Here is a 25248-nt window from a genome sequence, read left to right as displayed (position 1 = left end):
TGTATATATATATGTGTATATATATATATATATGGAAATGAATGGGATTATATATGAAACAAGATTAGCCATGAGTTTATAATTGTCAACCTGGTGACAGGTTTATGAGGGTTCATTATATCATGCTGTCTATTTTTATATATATCTGAAATTTTACATCTTGAAAAGGTAAAATAATAACAATTATTTTTTTAAAGTTTATTTATTTATTTTCAGAGACAGAGAAAGTGCAAGTGGGGGAGGGGCAGAGAGAGAGATAGAATCCCAAGCAGGTTCCATGCTGTCAGCACAGAGCCCCACATGGTGCTCGATTTCACAAACTGTGAGATCATGACCTGACCTGAAAACAAGAGTCAGATGCTTAACCAACCGAGCCACCCAGGTGCCCCAACATAATTTTTTTTTAAGTCTTTGAAATCAAAAGTCAGGGTCAAAATGTGTTTGTTTTTTGTCTTTATCCACAGCTACAAAAATGAAATCCGAGTTCTCTCCTATGTTCTCAAGGTCCTGGTCTGATTCCTACTTGTCTTTCTGATCTTGTCTACTTCTTTCCTCTTCTGGGCTATTCAGAGAATAAAATGCGAATGGTGTCCCCTAGACCAGTGTAGTCGATAACACACCGTGCTGGAAGAAGCTGTAGGAAAAGGGGCATTTGCACTGTTAGTGGGTGTGCAAAGTGGTACAAATGCAACGGAGAGTGATGCGATCATATTGGTTAAAATGTGAATGTACATTCCCTGTCTGCCTGGACCTTCTTTCATTTCCTGGGACACAGCAAGCATTTTCCTGCCTCAGGGCCTTTGCAGTTATTCCTTAATCTGGAATCCCTTGGCTACTCAAGTCTTAGCTTAAATGTCATTCATTCCTCAGAAATGTTTTCCCTTACCACCCTCACTAATATAGTCGTTCATATTTTAACCATCTCAATACTTTTATTGCTCTCAGAGCTTTGTCACCTTTTTTCTGTGTCTTTTACCAGAATACAAACTCCATGATCTCAGGGATTGTTTGTCCTGGTCATTGTGTCTGGTACATAGAAGGCACTCAATAAATATTTGCTAAATGAATTATAATTCTAGCCTTTTTTAAGGTCTGCTTTAAATCACCTCCTTCATAAAGCCTTCTTTGAGTCCTCTTGGTGAGAATCTTTTTACTCTACTAGGTTTACAAACAGACATAAAGGGGAAGCTGGCCTGTTTTACTTTTCTCATAGTCTATTGTAGTGACATCTAGAATAAATCTGGTATGTCCTTTTGTATTTTTTCTTTTCTTTTTTGTTTATTTATTTCGAGAGAGAGACTGAGCGAGCGCAAGCTGGGGAGGAGCTGAGAGTGAGGGAGACAGAGAATCCCAAGCAGACTCTGCACTGATTGAGCCCTGGTGCAGGGCTCAATCTCTTGAACCATGAGACCATGACCTGAGGCAAAATCAAGAGTCAGATGCCTAACTGACTGAGCCACCTAGGTGCCCTGTATTGTTTCTTTATGTTAACATTTTGCAAATTATTTTTCTATCTAAATTTTAAAAGGTTTCAGATTACGAAGTGCTGCTTCTAAACATGTTTTCTACGTCCAGGTTGAGAGTTTCACCTTTTTTAATAGTCTTTGTTTCTATGGCCTCCCAGCGTTCATGACACATGAGGATGTCATGATGCTGAGATGAAGAATGACTGGTTTAGTGGGACTTGCCCTCATTGACATGTCCATGCTTTGGGGAAATGCAGGTACACAAATTAATCAGCTAAAATCTCCTACAGTGCGTCTCTTGCCAGTTGGGTCATGGTTCTCTTTGAAATGGGGCTTTGATTCACATAACTTATATACCTGAAAGCACTCTTGTCACCATTTGCTAATTGCTTCCTATCAAATATGAACATATAGCAATGTGCATTTGCCTATAAACAGAGGACACTTTAATTCTCTAAGTTTTAACGTGTGTGGTGATTGTCACACCTAAAACTAATGTAACACTGTATATTAACTATGCTGGAATTAAAATAAAATTAAAAAGTAATATTTTAAAAAGAAAAAAAATTATGCTCATTGTGAACAGATTTTAGAAGACATTTTGTCCTCTTCCCAATAGCAGTATTTTTGGAGTGGTTCTTCCAGTCAGCTTATTTGCAGAATTGTTTAAACTAACACTAATTTTACTGCAGCAATTGAAACAAATGTTTCCATTTTGAAAATGTCTGCTGGAAAAATAAAGATCTGCAATTCAAATGAATGGGGAGGTTGTTACATTGTGGTAAGTAAGATGGATGTTTATACTTACATTTTTTTTTCAAGAAACATCATCCAAAAAATTCATTATTAAAAGTTTCCTGGATGGATGTAGCAGGTTCTATATAAGTCTTCATGGATTATGATTGATAGCATAGATATCCTAATTCTCTAATCTCAAAAGACAAGTGTTTATTAAGACGGATCTATCATTTCAGCAACTGAAAAGAAAGTGCATAGAACCATAACACATCACTCCACAACAAGTTAAGCACATAACACGGTTTTATTTCTGTTTGGAAAAATTATAACTCAAGAAAAGTTTTCATACATCCCTCCCAAGAGAGTCTGTGTTTTAAAGGATTGCTACAGAAATAAAACTTGATCTCAATTTAGTGTGTAATTACATAATAACAGATTTTAAAGATTCTAAATACAGGAGTCTATGAGCTCAAGGTTTATAGCAGTTAGTACTACCTATTTGTATTAAATCAGTGTTTATCAATGTGATTCTGATTTCTGGGCAATTTTGTTGGCTTTTGAAATATTCATTTTAAAAATAACTGATTTACTCAGCTGATTAAATATTAAGCAGTGTGATATCACACAATAATAAATATTTTAAAAGGTAAAAATGAACCAAAAGTGGATTCTTCGAACAAGAGAGGTTAATTTATTTCATGTTTACTGACTGTTACTGGACATAGCACAAACCAAACCCCTGTGCCTCCTCTTGCTGTCCTTGTCTAATTTGAGAATTCCAAAGCTGTAAACCTGGAAAAGACCTTCCAGAGACCCTTTGATTTCCCTCCCTGGCTTCATGAAGAAGAAAAACCCAAACCCTCCAGGCAACCAACCCCACTCATGCTCTTCCTGAACACCTCAAGGATAGAGACAACCTTTCTTTACAAAAGGAAACTTTGCTTTGGTATCAAGCAACAGTAATGGTTACATGAGATACCTACGTTCCTCACCACGGCAATATCTTACACATGCAGCGTCACCTCTCCATTTCTCACAGAAGCCTTATGAATTAGCTATTTATTAGGTCTGTTTTATAGAGAAACTCAGGCCAGAGAGTAATTTAGTCAAGGTCACACTTCTGCTAAGTGGCTGATCCAAGATACATACACCCAAGTTATCTCTTTCATTAACTCAGCTGCCTCTCAAAGGCAGCGTTTACATTTACCTACATAAAGGGAAGTAATAAAATCAGTAAACGTAAGCTTAAACCTATGTTTTAGGAAAAGAGTTTCCTTGTACAATATAAATTAATAATTAGATAATCACACCAGATACCTCTTATTAAGAGTATATTCCATATTGAAAGATTCAGAACCTCAAATCTGGCCTGTTTTAAATCAAATATCCCGGTGCGGAATAAAGAGACTACAAATCCCCAAGACTTCTTTGTCATCAGTAGGTCAACTCATAATTTAGCAAGCGGGCGCGCACACACAGGCGCGCGCGCGCGCGCGCGAACACCTTGTGAGGATAAAGTTCCAGGTCTTTCTTTGGGCGTCAGTTTCCAGACTTCAAGTATCTCAAATGTGTGTGGGACTAAGGAAAAGAATAGCTGAATCACGGCTAAAAGCGAATCCTCCCAATTAAAAATCTATAAAAAAAAAAAAAAAAAAAGAAAAAAAGAGAGAGACAATTAGGCATTCCATCAGCTTTTTACCCTCGACAGCTCTTCTCTCCAAGCCAACCCAACCTACTTCCCTCCTCTTTGCCCCCACCAAACTGGGAAATAAATCCGAAGGCCAGAGGTAGAAGGGGCCTCAGCCTGGCCGGGGCTCCACTTTATTCTGAAGCCTATCGGGGCCCGGAATCCATGGGTACCAACGGGTCCCCGCTGTTGGCCGGGAGAAGCGGGGAGAGCTCAATTTGTGAGCAAGAGCAGAGCGGGGAGGTGAACAGAGCCGGAGTTCATGAGGTGCCTGAACAGGCAAACGAGGGTCTAGGTAATGGGAGACCAAGGTTCCAGAGGCAAGCAGAGCGCGAGAAGGGGAGCAAGCTAGCCCTCCCGCCACTCGGTACCGCCAAACCGCAGAGCCAGCGCGCCCGCTAAGCGGAAGGCAGCGCGACTCAGGGCCCGGCCCAGGCCTGCGCATGCGCCGCAGCTCCTCTCCTCTCCCGGCCCCCCTCCCTCCCTCCCTCATCCCGGCGGGTCTGGGGCGGCGGCGGCGGCGGCGGCTGCGGCGGCGGCGGCGGCGCGGTGACGTCAGGGCGTTGGGGCAGCTCCTGTGACAGACGGAGCTGGAGCGGCGGGGCGGCGGCGGAGTCCGGCGGCTGAGATAGCGAGTGAGCGAGCGAACGAGCAGCGATCCCGGGGCTCAAGAAGCGAGAAAGAGAAGGAGGAGCGCTCGGGCGCGAGCGAGAGGAACCGCGAGCGCCAGGCTTGGGCTCGAGCCCCGGAACGGCTGAGGAGCCCGCCCGCTCCCCTCCCCTCCCCCTCCCCGGGACCGGGCCCAGCGCGCCATCCTCCCCCTCCCTCCTTCCCTCCCTCCCTCCTTCCTCCCTTCCCTCTCCCTCTCCCCCTCCCCCGCCGGTGGATGGGAGTGAAGGACGGAAGAGGCCCTGCGGAGGCGGCGGTGCAGCGCTCCGGTAAGGCGGCGAGGGTCTGCGCTCTCCCCTCTGTCTTCTCCTCCGCGCTCGGGCTGCTGCGGGCCGGGCCGGGCGGCCTGACGAGGTGGCTGCGCCGGTCCCCTCCCTCCCATTCTCCCCTCCCCCTGCCGCCGCCTCCTCCTTCTTCTTCTCCTCTCCTCGCTCTCAAAATGGCGGCCGCGACGGCCGTTGAGTGAGAGACACGGGAGGAGGGGGGACAGGCCGGGGAGGGCGCTGTCCTCGCTCCCCTCCTCCCCGGCCCGGGTTCGGGGGGTGCCGGGGCTGCCCCGACTCCACCCGCGGCCCTCCCCGGGAGGAGATCGCCCTCCTCCCTCAGTGACTTAGCAAGAAAAGTATTCTTGGGTAGGAAGGGCGTGGAGAGCAGGTCGCTCTCTGATCTTGGGGAAAGGGTTCGGCCCTCCTCTCCCTGGCCGCGGAAGGCGAGCACCGCAGTCCCCACCCCACCGGTGGTTGGCGGCTTGGGGACCGGGCTCAGCCCCGCGCGGCCTCGGCACCCATAGGCCTTCAGGCGTTCCGTCCCCCACCTGTCCTTAGGATGGGATTGACCTAAGGAGGCTGGCCCAGCCCTTCTCTGGTCCCTCTGTGCGGTGGTCCAGCCTCTACATCCACTAAAGAGGAGCGGCCGACCCACCGAACCATCCGCAGCATCCACCCACCAAATCAGGCAGGATTTTCTTTTCTGCCACTAGCTCCTGAAACGGGAGTTGCCTTTTGACGTTGTAACACAGCTTCGAGGCCCTCAGCCATTCCCCTTCATCTATCTCCCCACTCCTTTAGGAAACGCAGTGTCTTCTTTAGTCTCCCAGCTGAGAAAATAGAGAATGTCTTTGAGGTGGTGGGCAGATTTTAACTCTCTCTCTCAACATTAGAGAGGAGAAAGAGGTTTTCAGTGTCTTAGATAAGAGAGAGCAGGGTGCCTTGGCTTTATTTGTTTTTCTGCTTTTCTTCAGTGACTTAGCAAGAAACTCCCTGGGAGGAGGGCAGGAGATTTTCTTTTGGGGTTGGGGTTTGAGTCCAGATTACATCAATCCTTTGGTTAAGAATTTGTACTTTTGAAGAGAAGAACCAGATTTGTGGTTTCATTCTCAATGGGCGATGTCATGCCAAGGTTCCCCCCCCCCCCTTTCCTTAAGAGGCAATCGGGAGAGAATAAAGATATTACTGTTGTTCTGACCTCTACTTTAACACGTAACCCTCGACATTCATAACGTTTTAAAGGGTAAACAAATTTGTGCCATTTTTGGAAATTCTATTTTTGTTGGTAGGTGGGTTGTTTTGTGTGAATTTCATTTTGAGTCTAGGGCGGAGGAGACATAGCTTGGGCCTTTAATACCAGTAATGTCATCCATCCCCTTTTGCCTCAGTAGTATTTACTTAAAATTTTTTTCTTCTTTCTTTTTATCCTTTTTTTTTTTTTTTTTTTTTCTCTTTTCTGCAGCAGGGCTTGATTGCTGCAGGGTTCAGCCTCTTATTCAAGAAAATTTCCTGCCTGGGTTATGTCGGCAGTGATATAATATTGACTGTATAAAAAGCTTTTACTTAAAAAATTCTGATTTGGTTCCAAGATATTAGCTAGCTTTTAATCTCTCATGGGTATCTTTCAGGACACAATTTTGCAAAATAACTGGCAATTGCAAATTGCAGTTTTTATTAAAGCAGAAGTGTAATCTGTATTTAGGGTGATTTATTCTTGTTCTATTATAAATGATCATTGTTTGAACTGTTCAGAAGGGGAGGATCTCTGAAAACAAATCTGAACCTGTTATTTTTTATAAATCAAAGGAAGGAACACAATTTCTCACACAATATTTCTGTGTATATTAATTTTGAGAAAGATTGCCCTGTTTTGGTACCCACTCCCTCCCCTTTTAAAAATGGGCTAATATTTGTGGATGCTGTGAACAGCCATTGAGCTGAGGAGACTGGGTGGAGTAAGAGAGCAGAAGCTGTGAAATGCTAGATTGCCCTTTCATAGCATTTTTCTCTTGCTTATGTTTTGTAAGGTTATTTGATACTATTTGGTGCTACAACAAAGGCATTTCTCTGTGGTAAATCTTAAAATCTGTTGTTTTTAGTTTCGACCATTTTTGCAAGGTGAGTGTTGAACGATTGGGGTAAAAAGCAATGCCCCTGCTCTTAAGCAGACACTTATTGTCTCTCTGTATTTGTGTGTATACACACACACATACAACCCTTGTTCATGTTTTTTATTCTTTTAGTAAAGTAAGTGTAAGTTAATAATGCCACAAATATTTGGCGAGAAATAGTGGTAGAAAATATGGCAGAAATCTAAATGAGAATACTGTATATGTCTTCTTTTACTTTAGTTTGCACTGAAACATTAAATCTATGATTTTTCAAATAACATCACTGAGTAAAAAGGGATAAGATAATTTGTGTTAAAGCCTATTTATAAAGGCTTTCTTCTTGTGTTGTCCCTTGAAAGGGACCTTTTGTAAGGTACTACCATAAGAGAGGGTAGGTCGCTTTAACATCTTGCATTGGGCATTCATGTGAATAGACATCTTCAGAGAATGTCACATTCATGTGGTAAATATGATTTTGATGAGCCTTAAGACTGTTTGTCAGTGTATGATATATTTTTACACTTTTGTTATTTTTAATGTGATTAGAAGGTAGAAGGGTTCATATGGTGAAGGATGGGTAAGGTTAAGGATGGTAATTCACTATGTTATGTGACATATTCCCATCCTAGTATTTTAAGGTATAAAAGCGCACTAAGAGTGGTGATTTTTCAGTAGACTATTAATTACTCAAGAGCGTAAAATAATTTAACTTAAATAAGAGAGCTGTAGCTCCAAATATGTATCTGTGAATATATGAATGTTTCTGATACATGTGATAGGATCTTTAGCTTAATTTAGAGATCAGTTTTTAAAATTCTTCATAATCCTGTATTTATAAAACTTTTATGAGATTGGGATAGATTTCTTTTTTCTTTTTCTTTTTCTTTTTTTTTTGTAGAATTATTTGGTATCTATTTTCCAGATGACTTTACTACATAAGAAATTTGGAGATGTTTCTGGAAGGGAAAAATCAGTACCACAATTTTTCATTTTATAGCTAGAACATCCATGTTTCATTGTATTTTTTTTTTCAATGTAAATGTTTCCCTCCTATGTACTCAATAATACACATACATAGATAACATGCATATACGCCTTATGGCTCATATTGTAGGTACCCAGAAAAAAATAGGACCTTACTTTTTGTTTACAAGTGGCTCCCCTTATTCACATCTTGTCATCTTAAACAAGTGATAGAAACTATATGGAAGTTGACAACATTAGTATGGATGTATCTTTAAAAAACTCTGGGCGAAACCTTAGGGCAATCAGAATGAATTTTCCAATTCTTTCCATTGAATTCTGCGGCAGTGAGTCACACGCTCTTTTGCCAAAGAGACTTAAGGCCCAGTTGGTTTTGAACTGAGCTAGCCATGTCTGCTGTGGTCCTAAGAGAGATTTTTTAATTTGCTTTTAAGTCTCTGTTTTGAATATATCATGACAGGCAACCTGTTTTCATATCATATATGTTGGAAAAAGAGAAATAGTTAAATTGAAATGGAAATTCTTTGCCACTGTTCTTAAGTCTTCTACAATAGGACTGTAATTGTTTTGTTTTTACATAAAATGTTGCTCTATTTAAAATAAAACTAATGGTATGCAGTGAGTTCTGAAAAGATAAAGGAAAACCTAGGCTGAAGATATTAAGCTGTAAAGTGAATCCTAGTTGCTGAAGGCCAAGTGTTTTGAGAAATCTGTACTTCATGAAGAAAGATACTATAATATAAGCCTAATAGTTAACTACAGTGAAGGTTTTTTGGATTACTTAGCTTTGTTGCTGGTTTGGCATGACACTTTCGGGTAGTTATTAAATAGAACTGTGTTTTATGTGTATAAATGCTATGTGTATAATTTTTAACTTTGCCATGGCAGTTAGAGTTAATTGATATTTGTGAAATGCTTTATACTCATTGGATGCGGGCATCATAAGTGCTTATTATTTAGATTTATTGCTTTCTCTTTAAAAGATGGTGGCTTTTGGTTGAAACATACCTAGTTAGCATTGATGTGTGTATTCATTAAGGATACTTCTGGAAAGGTATCCTAAAGTTACTGTCATTTAACATTGCCAGAAACATTTCCCTCGAACTTTGTAAATATATTGAATGTAGTACTTATTTTCATTTGTTCTGTCAGCCACTTTTGGGCAGATTGGTATTCTTATGGATGAGAGAACTAAAATTTAGAGAATGTCTTTCCCTAAGGTCACATGTTGGGTTAGCAGCTAGAATGAAGTAAATATAAGCACTGAACCACTTGGGTATTTATTGCCTTGTGTGATCAAAGAAACATTCCTTATTCCTTTGACAAAACGGACCCTTCTTATGTGTTTGTGAATTTCTTTCTTTTTGAAAATGGTGAAAATCCGTAGCATTTATTGTCTGCATCATATAAATTTGCATTTATTAACTTTCAGTCTTGTTAACTATTTTGCTTGCATAAGGCTTTAGGCATTTGAGTAGGGACTCCCAGAAATTGTCTACTACAGCTTTACAGTAGTATTAATAAGTAAATAAATACTTGGTGCATACATGCAGGTAGTATTAATAAGCAAATGTTAATTAAATAATATTTAATATTAAATATTTAAGTAAATATATAAGTAGTATTAATAAGTAAATACTTGTTGCAATAGATTGAATGCAGGATTATGTGAAAGGAAATGTGCTGTGTTGTAGTTCTTTGTAATAGCTAACTTCCAGCGATCTTTCAGGAATTGAAGTGAAGGTGGGAGAGGTGTTTATCCTTCCTTTACAGAAGTTTCATGTGTCCCACGGAACAGAGACATGTTCCTGACATACTTGTATCAGGGCCACAAAATTCTCAACTTAGTGAATTAACCCACCTGGGTACCTTACATTTGCATCTTGTAGTTACTTGTTCTTTGCGTTTTGATTATCTTTGAGCTCTTATGTGTTGACAAGAGTTATTGACAGTTAACTAAGGCTGTTAATAACAAATTTTCTGAGAGACTGTCTTTTGATAGTCATAAAATTAAGTAAGAATCTGGGAAATTTCCAAAGACTTTAATTTTTAAAACCATACGAAAGTTTCGTGTTTATTAAGATTTTGCATATTGTTTAATCCACTTTTAGTCTCTGGCAAAGATAGAAGGATATGTTTTATGATTTTATTGCTCTGTATGCATAAGGCATATATTTTGTCTATTCATCTTTCTGTATTTGTTTTTATTTTATCAAAAATATGCTGACTGCAGGACACCTGGTTGGCTCAGTTGGAAGAGTGTGTGACTCTTGATCTTGGGCTCGTGAGTTCGAGCCCCACATTGGGTGTAGAGATTACTTAAATGAGTAAATAAAATAAAAACTTTAAGAAAAATTATGCTGACTGCAAAAGAAGGGAAGGTGCAGATGAATCGGTGTTATTAATTATTTACCTTTTTTGGTTAATTTTTATTTTTTAAGGGTGGGGAAAGTTCTATACATTTAGTATTATCACAGAAAATAAATTAAGGCGTTGACTAAACCATATATGAATATTTTAGTAGTCCTAACTCCACAATTTGCCAGCTATGTGCTTTGAGTAGAAGCTTCGATTTCCTTTTCTATAAATGGATAATATTGACAGTATCTAACTCACAAAATAATGGCTACTATTGAATGATGAATGGCCTGTAAACCCTTCATACCTATTTTTATCGTTGGAGACCTTTTTTTAAGAAAGAGAATATAACATACAGTTTAATCAAGTAAACAGTCATTAATATATTAATATAGTAGCTTTTATAGTTGTAAGTATATTTTTTAAGAATTAGTATTGGGTTTTTTTTTCCGCTTCTTTGGTATCCATTATGTGTATCTGAATCCTGTAATGGCTTCAAAGTTTCATAATAGGTAAAGAGTGCTATGTAAATCAATGCTAAGTGGAATACTTTTTTTTAAATGTAAAAAGCATGTTGCAAATGAGCATTTTATTTAAACCGAAATATGGTTTACATCTATTTTAACAATCAGTATTTTTGTTTGTACTGTTAAGTATTATTAATTTAAATAATCCCACATTTTTCCTATTTTTTTTTTTAAACAAAGTTTTTATTTTGGAATAATTTTAGATCTACAGACAAGTTGTAAAGATAGTGCAGAGAGTTCATACATCCCTGAGCCCGGTTTTCCCCATTGTTAATACCTTATGTTTTTGAGGTACATTTGTCAATCTTGGTAATTACTATTGGCTACACTCCAGACTTTATGTGGATTTGACTAGTTTTTCCATTAATGTACTCTTTCTGTTCCAGATCCAACCCAGGGTACCAAATTGCATTTGGTTATGTCACTCCAGTCTCTTCTGGTCTGTGACAGTTTCTCAGTGGTTCCTTGTTTTCCAGTACTATCTTGACAGTCTTGAGTAGTTCTGGTCAGGTATCCAGTAAAATGTCTCCCAAGCTGGGTTTGTCTGGTGTTTTTTCATTAGACTGGGGCTATAGGTTTTTGGAAGAAATACCACGTAGGTAAATGGCACTTCTCATCACATCATGTCAAAGGCTACATGATACTCACTAAACATCACTGGTGGTGTTAACCTTCATCATTTGGTTAATGTAGTGTGTGCCCATTTTCTCTACCCTAAACTTACTGTTTTTTCTTTTTCTTTATCCTTTGGAAGCTAGTCAAGTTCCATGTAGAGGGTGAGCAGTGTTTACATATGTTAATTGGAATTCTTCATCTCCTCTTCTCCATTTATTAAAAAATTTACATCTTTGACTATCAGAAAAATTTTGTTTAGGATTTTAAATATTAAATAATCCTAAATTTTGCCTGGTTTCCTTTTTTTTTTTTAATGTCTATTTATTGAGAGAGAGAGAGAGAGAGAGAGAGACAGTGCAGTTGGGGGAGGGGCAGAGAAAGAGGGAGACAGAATTCAAAGCAGGCTCCAGGCTCTGAACTTACAAACCGCGAGATCATGACTTGAGCTGAAGTCAGACATTTAACCACCTGAGCCACTCAGGTGTCCTTGGATTTCTATTTAAAAAGTATCCAGCACCATTACATATCTTTTTCTTCTAAATGTTTATCAATTTTTCTGTCCAGCAAACATTTATCTATATTGTATCCCAGGTGCTGAGGATACAAACATGATTGTCAGTCCCTGCCCTCAAAGATCTTAAAGTATATAAGTATATATTTAATATGCAAAGGTAGCACAATAGTGCTGTAATCAAAATATGTACTTGGTGTGATGAGAGTCCAGAATTTTCAAGGAAGTCTTCACAAAGATGTTGAACATTTTTGAAGAAACCTTGTCACATTGTTTGGGGTTCCAGGCAGAGGAAGTGATTTGTGCCCAGTCTCATGAGTATACCTTGGTTGGTGAGGAAAGGTCCCAAGTAGTTAAGTATGGCTGGAGTGATGGGTTAGTATAGAGGAGTTGATCTGGCCTGATGACATTGATCTGGCCTATAAAGTAGGGTGTTACATGGACCGTCTTCATCAGATGTAGGTTTTTATCTATTAAAAATGGAAATTTCCAGGCTCCATCGTAGACTTAAGCAATAAAAATTCCATGGGGAGCACCTGGGGTATCAGCATTTTCTTTTTTCTTTTTCTTTTTAATTTGGATTTTCAATAAGCTTCCTAGTTGATTGAGAACCACTGTTTCTGCTCTTGAACTGCCAGTGGAGGATTTTGTTATGGTAAGTGCCTTTCTTTAAAAAAAATTTTTTTTTTAATGTTTATTTATTTTTGAGAGAGAAAGACAGAGTGCGAGCAGGAGAGGAGCAGAGAGAGAGGGGGAGACACAGAATCTGAAGCAGGCTCCAGCCTCTGAGCTATCAGCACAGAGCCTGACAGGGGGCTCGAACTCACGGACCGTGAGATCATGACCTGAGCCAAAGTCGGCCGCTTAACCATCTGAGCCACCCAGGCACCCCTAAGTGCCTTTCTTTAGGAAAAGCTGCTGTCAGCAATGTGTAAGATGCAACTATGGAGTGGATGGAGGCAGACAGACCTGTGAGGAGACAGTTTAAGTGGCAGCGCAGATTGAAAGAGTAGATTTGAGAGAGATTCAGTCTGTTTAATATTAGTAACCAGTTAGATAATGGGAAGTGAGGAAGATGAGGGAAGTGAAGAATTGAAGTATTTTGTTTTGATTTGGGCTATAGAGAGAATGTCAAGAAGGAACAAGGAAGAGTTGAGAGAGGATCTAGGTTGAGGAAGGTTTTTTTGTTATGGTTGCTTGTGTGTGTTTTAACTGGATAACTGTTAGGTGTACTGGAGACTTGAGTTCTAAAACCTTTGGTGTTTTTGTGTTTCATATGTTTACCAGTGTAATTAATAATAGAGAATTTTTGTTTTTTTGTTGCTTACAACGTTATGAGGCATTAAAAAATTGATTCTCTAATCGGAATGTATTCAGTGTACTCTGTTGTAGGAACCATGCTGAGGTACTAGAAGGTGCTCCAGACAGGGGACAGCAGAAGTAGAATCATAAAGGTCACAATGTGGGGAGAAGGAAGACCTACATTTCATGATGCTCAGTGTGTGAGCAAAGTGGGGCTTGATTAGAAATGAGACTTGAAATGTGGGCAGGGACCAGCTACTAATCGAAGGCCTTATAAACTGTTTTAAAGCATGTAGACTTTAGGAAGTAGGGAGGCAGCATAGTTCAGTGATTAAGAGGCCTGATAATGGAGCCCAGATGCTGGGTTCAACTTTCAGCTCTGCTGCTTACATAGCTGTGTTATTTATATTTTACACGTGTGTGTGTACACACACATGCACACTAAATAAAAGCTAGTTATTTAAATTCTCATAGGTAGTTGTGAGAAGTAAATGGACACTTGTAAAATAACTTAAAGCAGTGACTAGCATATAGTGAGTGCTATGTAAAAAATAGGGAGCCTATGAAGGTTTGTTTTTAAGTAGAGAAGTGATATGGTCAGATTGTACTTTAAATAGATGGCTTTGGGAGCTCTATAGAAGGAAGATAGATGTTAACGGGCCAAGACTGGATTTAGGTAGACCTGTTGAAATTAGTCCAAGTGAGAGGTGATGGTGTGAACTATGGTAGTAGTGGTAAGGATAGACAGGATAATTCAACAAATATTGAGGAGATAAATTTGACAGATCAAGGTAATTGGCTACAGAGGAAGAAATAAAAGAGTTAAGGTTGACTGCCATATAAAGTATTATTTCTAACATTTCTAAAGGGATACTTTTTTTTTATAGCTTTTAAAAAAAAATTTTTTTTTTAACGTTTATTTATTTTTGAGACAGAGACAGAGCATGAACGGGGGAGGGTCAGAGAGAGGGAGACACAGAATCTGAAACAGGCTCCAGGCTCTGAGCTGTCAGCACAGAGCCCGACGCGGGGCTTGAACTCACTGACCGCGAGATCATGACCTGAGCCGAAGTCGGCCGCTTAACCGAGCGAGCCACCCAGGCGCCCCAAGGGATACTTTTTTTTTATTTTTTTAATTTTTTTTTTATTTTTTTATTTTTTAATATATGAAATTTACTGTCAAATTGGTTTCCATACAACACCCAGTGCTCATCCCAAAAGGTGCCCTCCTTTTGTAGCAAGGGATACTTTTTAAAGTACCTTGGATCTTAGCTATTCTCTGTACTAGTGGTATTTGAAGCTTTGGGAGTATGTTGTAAGCTTCCATAAAAATGAGAACTAATGGGGTGCCTGAGTGGCTCAGTCATTTAAGCATCCAACTCTTGATTTCAGCTCAGGTCATAATCTCACCGTTTGTGGGTTCGAGTCCCGCATCGGGCTCTGCACTGGCAGTGTGAAGCTTACTTCAGATTCTGTCTCCCTCTCTCCCTGCCCCTCCCCTGCTCACTCTCTCTCAAAACAAACTTTAAAAAAAAAATGAGAATGGTCATACTTTTTAATTTCTCTAAATTAATAGGCTTTTGTTTTCTTCTTAGTCAATAGAGATAAATTTTTCTTAAAGGATATACTGTTAGGCAGAAAACTTACTTTACTTAGGTCAAGTCCAAAGAGCCGGAAATCTTGAATAATAATATTATTATATATTTTCTGTGTTCTCTTTATGTTGAGATTTGTGATTATAAAGATAATAGCACCATGGTGTAATACTTTAAAAATTTGAAGTACTGTTCAATCTTTGAAAACATTACAATTTGGGGGACGCTTGGATGGCTCAGTTGGTTAAGCATCTGACTTCAGCTCAGGTCATGATCTCACAATTCGAGAGTTCAAGCTCTGCGCTGGGCTTCGTGCTCACAGTGCAGAGCCTGTTTGGGATTCCCTCTCTCTCTGCCCCTCCCCCACTCACGCTTTCTCTCTCAAATACATTCACTTTAAAAAAAAGATTAAAATTTGAGGTCCCTGGATGGTTCAGTCAGTTTAAAATGTCCAGCTCTTGATTTCAGCTCAGGTCATGATCTCATGATTTATAAATTTGAGCCCTGCATCAGGCCCTGGGCTGACAGTGCAGAGCCTGCTTGGGATTCTTTCCCTCTGCCCCTCTCCTGCTCTCTCTCTCTCTCTCTCTCTCTCTCCTAAAAATAAATAAATAAACATTAAAAATACCATTAAAATTTGTTAGTTCTGTTACATCCAATTTTTTCATTGTTTATTCACGTGATAAATAAGCTTTTTTTGATAAATAAACTTTGATAGCTAGAATATTTAATCACATTCATTTCTTGGGTAAATCTTAGTTTGCCTCCCTATTTCTAGATTTGTTAGGTTTGGGGAGGGGGGTATTTTATTTTTTATTATTATTAATTTTAATTCCAGTATAGTTAACCTACCGTATTAGTTTCAAATGTAAGGATTTGTCAGATTTTAAGAATGGCTTTTTTTTTTTTTTTTTTTTTTTTGGCCAGTTTTATATAAAGGGGGTGGGGAGCTTGATTGAAATTAGAACTTTTGGATTTGAATTTTCTCTAGATTATTAGTGAAATAATTAAATTATAGGAAATTTAGTATCCTTATGTAGTTTTTTTTTTTTTTTTTTTTTTTGTTTTTTTTTTTTTTACTCCTTTATGTAGTATTTTAAATCTGGGTCCTGGATTATAGAGTATCTGTCCCTTAGGGTGTTGCAGGCCCATCAAATCTCCCCGCTGTTGAGAAAAATGATATTTAAACTGACTCTTGAATGAATAATTGGAGTGGACATGGAACATTTTAGGTAGAGGGAACAGCAACATACACAGGTACAAAAGCATGAAAAACGATTGTGTATTCTGGAAAGTAGTTTGGCAGAGGGGATTTGTATATACATACCCTTATGTATAGATATGAGGCTGGAAAGGTACATGAGTCAGATTGATAGACTGTGTAAAATTGTATTCTGTATACATACATTGTAGGCAATTTGGAAGTCAACAAACAGTTCCAAGCAAAGATGAGCATTATGATCAGATGTGTATTTTAGATAGTTTATGTGGGTGGAGTGAGGGATATAGATTGGAGTTTGAAGGTCACTTGGGAGGCTTTCTCAGGAAAGAATGATTAGTGCTTGAAATAAGATCATGACAGTGAAGGTTACTGATGGTAGAAAGGTTTAGGAGGAAGAATTGTGAATGAGTAGTGTGATGGGGAGAGGGAAGTATCAGAAGATATCTCAGATTTGTAGCTTGGGTGTCTGGGTAAAATTGAGAAACTGGGTGTTGCTAGCCATAGAGAATAAGAGGAGGAATTATGTGGGATGTTAAAGCAGCCAGATTAATTTTCCTGAACCATAGTTCTGAAATACTTGGCCCAAACCCAGCTTTTTACTGTCTTTAGTGATCAAAAACATGAAAATGCAAAGCACACATTGGTGGACACATGGTATTTAATAGATATCAGGTTAATCCCAAGTAGGTGCTAAAGGACTCTTCTTGTGTTCTGGCTCATCGTCTCATCCTTTTTCTTATTGCCTGCCATGTATCCTGTGATTCAGCCTTATGAAGATACTTCCATTGCTTTAGGTGTTTTCACTCTTTACCACTCCTTTTCTCTTTTCCTCTCTGTATCCTCTGCCTGTCAATCTTTTGAAAGTGTGCATATACCAGATTCTCCTTTTCCAGGCAACTTTCCCTAATTTTTTTCACCTGAAAGAAATTTTGTTTTCCTTTGAGTTCATCATCTTATGGCATGTGTTACTTTTTCTCTTGTTCTAGCTTACGTCAAAGTTTATCTGATGTATCAAATGAGCTAATGCATTTAAAAAGCCTAGAACGGTGCCTAGTACTCACTAGACAGTAAATGTTGGTCATTGTTATTATGGTGATGATGAAGATGATTAAGATGAGTTAATAATAGTAATAGGGCAGTCCACCTTTACTTTCTGCCATCTTGTGATGGCAAAACTGATTTATTCTTGTCTTGGACACTAGGAAAGCAGTGTCTCTTTTACTTTGCTTATGTATGTAAAAGTGCAAAAGGTACTGCATCATATTGTCGTCTTCAAGGTGAAATTATCTCTATCTTCACTATTCCTGAGCTCGGTTGAGGTAGCTGAAATGGTAGACAAGTCCTTAACACTGATTATCTCATTACGCTTTGCCACAACTCTTCGATGTGGGTAGTAGAGCTTCTTTTATAAATGATCAAATAGGCTTAGGAAATTTGAAAATTTGCCCAAGGTCACATAGTTTATAAGTGGCCAAGTTGATATTTGAACCTCCACTATTTGACTCCAAAATACTGCACAGTGGGACCTCAAAAGTGTAGGATTTATTCCTTCAGTGCTTTCATATCATTTACATAATCAGAGGGCCTATCATGGGACGTATAGTCAGAAAAGTGCTTTTTGTTTTTTCTTTCACATATTTCCAGTTTAATTATGGAATATATCAAACATGCAGGAAAAGTACCTGTAGTAATGTAAAAAAAAAAATCCACACAAACTACTACCAGAATTGACAGATGTTAATGTTTTTGTCATATTTGCTGTAGTTTAAGAAATAAAGCATTATTGGGGCACCTGGGTGGCTCAGTTGGTTAAACGTCTGACTTCAGCTCAGGTTCTGCTTAGTACTTCTCACAGTTGGTGGGTTTGAGCCCTGCATCGGGCTCCACACTGACAGCGTGGAGCCTGCTTGGGATTCTCGTTCTTTCCCCCTCTCTCTCTGCCCCTCCTCCACTTGCGTTTTCTCTCTCTCTCTCTCTGAAAAACAAACTTAAAAGAAAAAAGAATGCATTATGATAGTCACAGTTGATGTCCCTTTTATACCTCTTTCTAATCCCTTTCCCCTCCCTTGCTCTTCACAGTGGTAAAGTTCTCTTAAAGTTTGTATATATCCTTTGATCTGTCTTTATACTTTTACTACACATATATGTATCCATAAACTATATATAATGATGCTTAAAATTTACATGAATGTTATATGTAAATGTAAATATTATTGTACAACTCGATGTTTTTAACCTAACAAAATGTTTTCTAGATGTGTTATTAGTATATGTAGATCTAACTTATTTTGTTGTATAATTTATTATATACGCTTATACTGTAGTTTCTTTATACTACAGAAATAGGCATTTAGGTTGTTTCTAAATTTTTGCTATTACAGATAGTGCTTCAGTAAACGTGAAAGTGTCTGTGGATAACATGATAAAATAGCTTTTTATTTGGTTTTGCGTTACAGAATTTATCCTAAGGTTAAATAAATATTTGTTCTTCCATAATTTTTATGCTTTTAATTGAATAAATAGAACAGATTGTATTGTTGGCATTGTTTTTTTTTTTTTTTAAGCATAAATTCCTAAATCCTGTTCTACTTTCTTCAGTCTCTTCAACTGTTCAAAAACCATATCAAATCAGTACTGAGCTGGGGATTTGCACATTGGTTGGCTGCCTTTAGGCAGAATGAAATCTGTAAATGCATTTCTCTTTGCCCTGCATTGTTAAAAAAATTATTTTAAGTTAACATTTAAAAATTAGCTATTTTGCATAAAGTCTCTATTTTTGGATTATCCTGAAAAATTAAAAGCTCTTGCAACTGTGAGGCCCACATTTTCCCATGACAACATTTGGCCTAAGCTGCATCAAACTGCCCTCCTTTAGATGGGCATAAGCTCGCCAGTGAAACAAGTTCCTACCACTTATTACTGTTTATTATTGCCCTTGCACTGTTTTTTATGGTGAAGAAATACTTCTCTGTTGGTGTTTCTATAAAACATGGGAAAAAATGGGGCACCTGGATGGCTCAGTCAGTTAAGTGATCAACTCTTGATTTTGGCTCAGGTCATGATCTCATGGTTTGTGAGATTGAGCCCTGTGTTGAATCCCTTCTTGGGATTCTGTCTCTCTGTCTCTCTCTCTGCACGTTCCCCGCACGTGTGTGCTTACAAAATAAATATTTTTAAAAATGGAAAAAAGTATAGTGGGACGACTGCAGTAGTCAAGAAAAGTAGAATAGAGCATATATGTCTGGAAAGTGAATATATTGTAATATGATTTATATGCAAACAAAATGAGGCTTGTATGGAAAGATTATAATCTTGCTATCATTTATATCACCTGCATTGTTCTCTGTAGACATGTGCTTGTGATCTCTGCATTTTTGTGTAAGTAGCTGTGAGAACTGCTGCACGGTGCAGGTGAAGATCAAAAAGATATGAAGACAGTTTATAAATCATGAAGTTCTGTGCAAATAAATGCAAGATATATACCTGTTTTGTTTGTTTTTTAAACCTGTGTTATATATACCCTTATTCTAGAAAGGTTTTAAACAGAGGGGTTGAAAACTGGTTTAATATCCTCAACGATCCTACCTTTTACCAAGTATATTTATTAAGTACCTTATCCAGAGGCTACAAGTGGATGGTCCAGAGTTTTCTTTTTTTAGGATTTTTTTTTTTTTTTTTTTTTTTAAGTAATCTCTACACCCAACACAGGGCTTGAACTCACAACCCTAGGATTGAGTCACAAGCTCCATCAACCAAGCCAGCCAGGCACCCTAGATCCAGGGTTTGGATCACAAACATGTTTTGTCTGCTCAGTCTTCTATTATTTTTTTAAATTATTATTATTTCTTTTTTAGAGAGTGTGAGCATGGGGGAGTAGCAGAGTGGGAGAGAGAGAATCCCAAGTAGGCACCATGCTCAGTGCAAAGCCCAATGCGGGGCTTGTTCCCACAACCCTGGAATCATGACCTGAGCTAAAATCAAGAGTCGGATGCACAACCAAGTGAGCCACCCAGGTGCCCCTCAGTCATTTTATTTTTAATTAAACTTATATTAAAAACCCAGTTCTATCACTGTTGTCTTATTTTTAGCTGATTTGCACTTTTACCTAGTCTCTGTATTTGATTTGTAATCCTTTAAGGCAGTTGATAAAGATGCACAAACTGCAAAATACCACAGATTATTAAAAGTAAAGAGAAAGAAGAAACAAAAATAAAGGGTAAGGATAAAATGTAATCAGAATCTAGGGCAAAAAGGTATATTACAATGTTCTTGCTACAGGCAGAGCACAAATTTAAGTCTTAGCTTTCTGTGAGCTAGCAGGAGAAACAAAAAACCTGTTAAGGTTATTTTCACAATGTTCTTACAGTAAAAGTAAGCTAGTTAATTCAAAAGGATAACTAACCACTTGGCACTATCAGATTAGAATTTCTCACAAGGGTCTTCATAATGAGGATCATGTACTGTTTTCATTACCCTCATCAACATCTCTAAGGTAGATGGATGTTTAGCATTTAATAATAATATGGAAAGACCAACCCCATCATGTGAGAGTCAGTCTGAAAAAGTGGGTAGATTGTCCTTTGGTGTCTGACCAATGGATATAATTTCTCTTAACCCAGGTTTTGATACATATTGAGATTGTAAATCATTGGCATGTACCTAAAGTGCAGATGTTGCATACATCAAATACAGACCATTTATAATGTAAGATTTATTTTATCTTTTTTTAAGTTTATTTATTTATTTTGAGAGAGAGCGAGAGCGTGTGCGCACGAGTGGGGGAGGGGCACAAAGAGAGGGAGAAAGAATACCAAGCAGGCTGCATGCTGTCAGTGAGGAGTCTGACATAGGGCTGGATCCCACGAACCATGAGATCATGACGTGAGCCGAAACTAAGAGTTGGATGCTTAACCAACTGAGCCATCCAGACACCCCTATATATGTAGGATTTAAATGTTTTTGTGAAAACTAAGTTTTACCCAGATAGGATTTGCGTGAATGCTTGAAGCTTAAGGTTTTTCTTAGAAATTTTAAATCTGCTACACAACTCTCTTGTTTGAAGGTACACAAAGCAGTATTCTTCCAGAGTATCTCCAAATGGTAAAATCATTAAGAAGTAGACTTAAAGAAAAAAGGGGACAGTACACAACCCTATTTTATGCTGCTGGAAATTGACTCAGCAGACCATTTTTTACTTTCATTTTATTTTATTTTATTTTATATTTATATATATATATTTTTAATTTTTTTTAATGTTTTTTTATTTTTGAAGGAGAGAGAGACAGAGTGTGAGTCAGGGAGGGGCGGGGGAGGGGGACACAGAATCCGAAGCAGGCTCCAGGCTCTGAGCTGTCAGCACAGACCCGACGTGGGGCTCGAACTCACAAACGGCAAGATCATGACCTGAGCCAAAGTTGGATGCTCAACCGACTGAGCCACCCAGGCACCCCTATTTTATTTTTTTGAGAGAGAGACAACAGAGTGTGATTGGGGGAGGGGGAGAGAGTGAGGGAGACACAGAATCTGAAGTAGGCTCAAGGCTTGGAGCTGTTGGCACAGAGCCCAACATGGGAACCACCAAGTGCGAGATTATGACCTGAGCCAAAGTCAGACGCTTAACCAACTGAGCCACCCAAGTGCCCCAGCAGAAGACCATTCTAATGGATCAGGACTCATGATAGTTTTTGCATAGCTAAATGTAAGGAGGTATTTTTATTTATGTTTGTAATAGATATGGTCTCTACCCTCAAGAAATATACTATATGGCTTTGCCCCTTAAAAAGATTTTTTTCCTTCAGCTGTAGTAGAACTGCAGTTCTGTATCTTGTTACCTTCACTACTGAATCTTTTGAATTCAGGGTCAAAACCTATTTTCTGATGAGTGCCCTTTGTATTTCTCAGTTTGCCATCTTTAGCCTCAGCTTTCAGCAATACTGTATTTTCCAACTGCTTAAAATAATTTTGCATTTGGATATTTTAATGTCCTATTTTATTTAACATTATTTTTCCTTCTTCTAAACCCTGCCTCAAAAAATTTCCAGTCACTTCCATTTTTTTAGTCTTTCAGTTTATAAAGCTAACTTAGTCTTTAGCTCATGTTATATTCTCTTTATCACCTTCTTTCCTGTCCCCTCCTTCCCACTTTATTTTTAATAGATTGTACATTCATTTAAGGATGGATTGCATTTCTTTCATCTGTCATCTTAAAACCTCATAGCACTGAGCCTAACATAATGGTTAATGAATGAGTTAAAGGATATGTATAGCTCACGGCTTCTAATTATATTCCATTTATATAGGTTTCTTATGGGCAGGAACTATTTCTTAACATTGCTTTTATGTCACATGTAACTCCTATGTGGTGAGCTACATGGGACACAGATATGTATTGTTGGGTTTGAACACTGGGTACTTGGTAGATCCTCGGTAAACAAATTGAATAATTGATACCCAAGAATATAGTCCTCATGTATCCGTTTGAGCAGAGATAAACATTGCTGTGGATAATAGTAAACTGGAAATCAGTTGAGAGACACTGCAGGTTTTCCAGTGTGTTGTCATAACACCTGGGCAGTTGTCCTTGGATGTAAACAGGGAATCTGCCTTTAGGACCAGAGAAGGTCCTCTTCAAGACCAAGAGCAAATAGTGGACCGTGTCAAAAAATAAAAAAAAAATAAAAAAAAAAATAAAAAATTCCACTTTTGCTTAATTGCAGTTTGACCATAAAGCTCTTTTTTATTTTTTTTTTAAATTTCTTTTTCAACGTTTTTTATTTATTTTTGGGACAGAGAGAGACAGAGCATGAACGGGGGAGGGGCAGAGAGAGAGGGAGACACAGAATCGGAAACAGGCTCCAGGCTCCGAGCCATCAGCCCAGAGCCTGACGCGGGGCTCGAACTCACGGACCGCGAGATCGTGACCTGGCTGAAGTCGGACGCTTAACCGACTGCGCCACCCAGGCGCCCCAATAAAGCTCTTTTTTAAAAAAAATCATTCCCATTGGTGGCTCAGTCGGTTAAGTGTCCAACTCTTGATTTAGGTTTAGGTCATGATTTCATGGTTCCTGGTATCTAGCCCTGAGCTGGGCTCATCGCTGACAGTACAGAGCCTGCTCGGGATTCACTCTCTGTCCCTCTGTATCTGCCTCTCTCTCTCTCTTTCAAAATAAACAAACATTAAAAAAAAAAAAATTCCCATTGCTTCCATCCCAGTCCAGGCCTCTGTCATCTTCTACTTTCAGCTTCCCCTTGCTTTAATATGTCTTATGTATTATCTCCAAAACAATCACCGTGAAATACCAATTTTAGAACATTGTTCCTTTGCTTAAGAATTGCAGTGTTTTCGGGGCACCTGGGTGGCTCAGTTGATTAAGTGTTCGACTTCGGCTCAGGTCATGATCTCACAGTTCATGGTTTGAGCCCCACATCAGGCTCTGTGCTGACAGCTCAGAGCCTGGAGCCTGCTTCAGATTCTGTTGTCTCCCTCTCTCTCTGTCCTCCTCTGCTTGTGCTCTCTCTCAAATAAACAGACATTTTTTGAAAAATTGCAGTGTTTTCTGCATTGTCATAATTCCTTCGGGCTATCTGCATTAGGATTCACCAAATCTTATGCTAAAAAAAAAAAAAAAAAGGCACTTAGCACAGTGAGTCTTCTATTATTTGTATGACTGGAAGTATTAGAAAACTGTTTTCTTGATTTTTAACTTAAAAACTGTTGTAGCTATGCTTGCTTAATTGTTCCCTGATTAGCATTTGTAAGCAGAAACCAGAAAATATGCATGTTAGAATGTAAAAAGGTCTTTAATTTTTAAAGTTTTAGTATAAAGTTGAGACAGCCAATTGATTTTCTATAGGATTTTAAAATTGATGTACTTTATCTGATAAATACTAATCAGTGTTCAGCCTTTAAAAAGAAAAAAATTATATGGAAACCAGCCCCAGGGAGCTGGACTTTGACTTTTGCCCATATTTCAGAATTTAAATTGTTTGGAATTCTAAAAAAGAAGGATGAGAGTAAAGTGATACAGTGCACCTTTACTTCCCTGAACATAGTAGATTTTAATCTGTTTTACTACGATACCTGTAGAAGTCATTTAGAAACATCTATTAGATACCAATTGTGTGTCAATTACCATGATATTTGATAGAGATAACAATGAGGAATATGTCAAGGTTGGGGCTTTGGAGGAGTATTGTTGAGGAAACATCAAGGCAGATGATTACAGTGAGTGTGAGAATTGTTAACTATGTGTATGCATAACTATGAAATCACAGAAGAGGGAGTTACTCTGCTTAAGTTTTTGGTTAAAACTGTAAATAAATTCCTCAAGTTCTGCTATTTATGCTAGCTACTGTAACTTTGCTAATGTTCTTTTTTTTAATGTTTATTTATTTAGAGAGAGAGTGTGAGCAAGGGATGGGCAGAGAGAGAGGGAGAGTAAGAACCCCAAGCAGGCTTCGTGCTGTCAGCACAGACCCGGACTTGGGGCTCAAGCCCACAAACCATGAGATCACAACCTGAGCCGAAATCAAAAGTTGGATGCTTAACCGACTGAGTCACCCAGGCGCCCTGCTAATGCTCTTTAAATACCCTTAATAAGTACTAGGTTGAACCTGTGTAATTGCCATTATTGGCAATTTAATATGGTTTAACCCTAATAGTATTTTGGTATGGCAGTTAAAACATGGTTAATGGCTTTTGCCAATACTGTTTGATAGTTGTTGAATAATTGATATTCTGTTAAAATAAAGCCTTGACTATTGAATAAATGCCATTTTGGAAAACATTTTAAAAACTTCAGCTTCGTTTCTCTTTTTAAGAAGATATTATATTATATATGGGGGTGCCTGTGTGGCTCGGTCAGTTAAGTGTTGACTTTGGCTCAGGTCATGCATCTCATGTTTCGTGAGTTTGAGCCCCACATTGGGCTCTGTGCTGTGACAGTGCACTACACGGAGCCTGCTTGGGATTCTCTCTCTCCCCCACCTTCTCTCTCAGCCCCTTCCCTGCTCAGGTACTCTGTTTCTCAAAATAAATAAACTTAAAAAAAAAAGAAAATGTATGAAAGAATTTCATTAAGTATAAATTGCTATGCAATTATAAATTATTTTATAATTGCTTATGACTGTGGAAATACAGTTAATTAATTTGCAAAGTTTTGCTTTCAAAGCTTGATTCCTTACAAACATTTGTTGAG

The 25248-nt window shown here is 38.5% G+C and overlaps 1 protein-coding gene and 1 long non-coding RNA gene across 2 annotated transcripts in view; one reads left to right on the top strand and one right to left on the bottom strand.

The window, feature by feature from the left end:
- Window positions 1–395: 395 nt before the first annotated feature.
- Window positions 396–4404, bottom strand: LOC122207291. Its single transcript, XR_006196760.1, has 3 exons — window positions 3522–4404; window positions 2275–2443; window positions 396–634 (listed from the first exon to the last, which is right to left on the bottom strand). It is a non-coding gene; the product is annotated as an uncharacterized LOC122207291 (long non-coding RNA).
- Window positions 4405–4479: 75 nt separating this feature from the next.
- Window positions 4480–25248, top strand: part of PAFAH1B1 (platelet activating factor acetylhydrolase 1b regulatory subunit 1) — a 74372-nt gene continuing 53603 nt past the window's right edge. The window contains exon 1 of the mRNA XM_042917348.1: window positions 4480–4829. The gene's annotated coding sequence lies outside the window, so the exon portion shown is untranslated. The remainder of the gene's footprint in view (window positions 4830–25248) is intronic.

Source organism: Panthera leo, chromosome E1 (genome assembly GCF_018350215.1).
Source record: "Panthera leo isolate Ple1 chromosome E1, P.leo_Ple1_pat1.1, whole genome shotgun sequence".
Lineage (NCBI taxonomy): Eukaryota > Metazoa > Chordata > Mammalia > Carnivora > Felidae > Panthera > Panthera leo.
The sequence above is the reverse complement of the archived record's forward strand: the minus strand, read 5'-3'. Positions and strand labels throughout refer to the sequence as shown.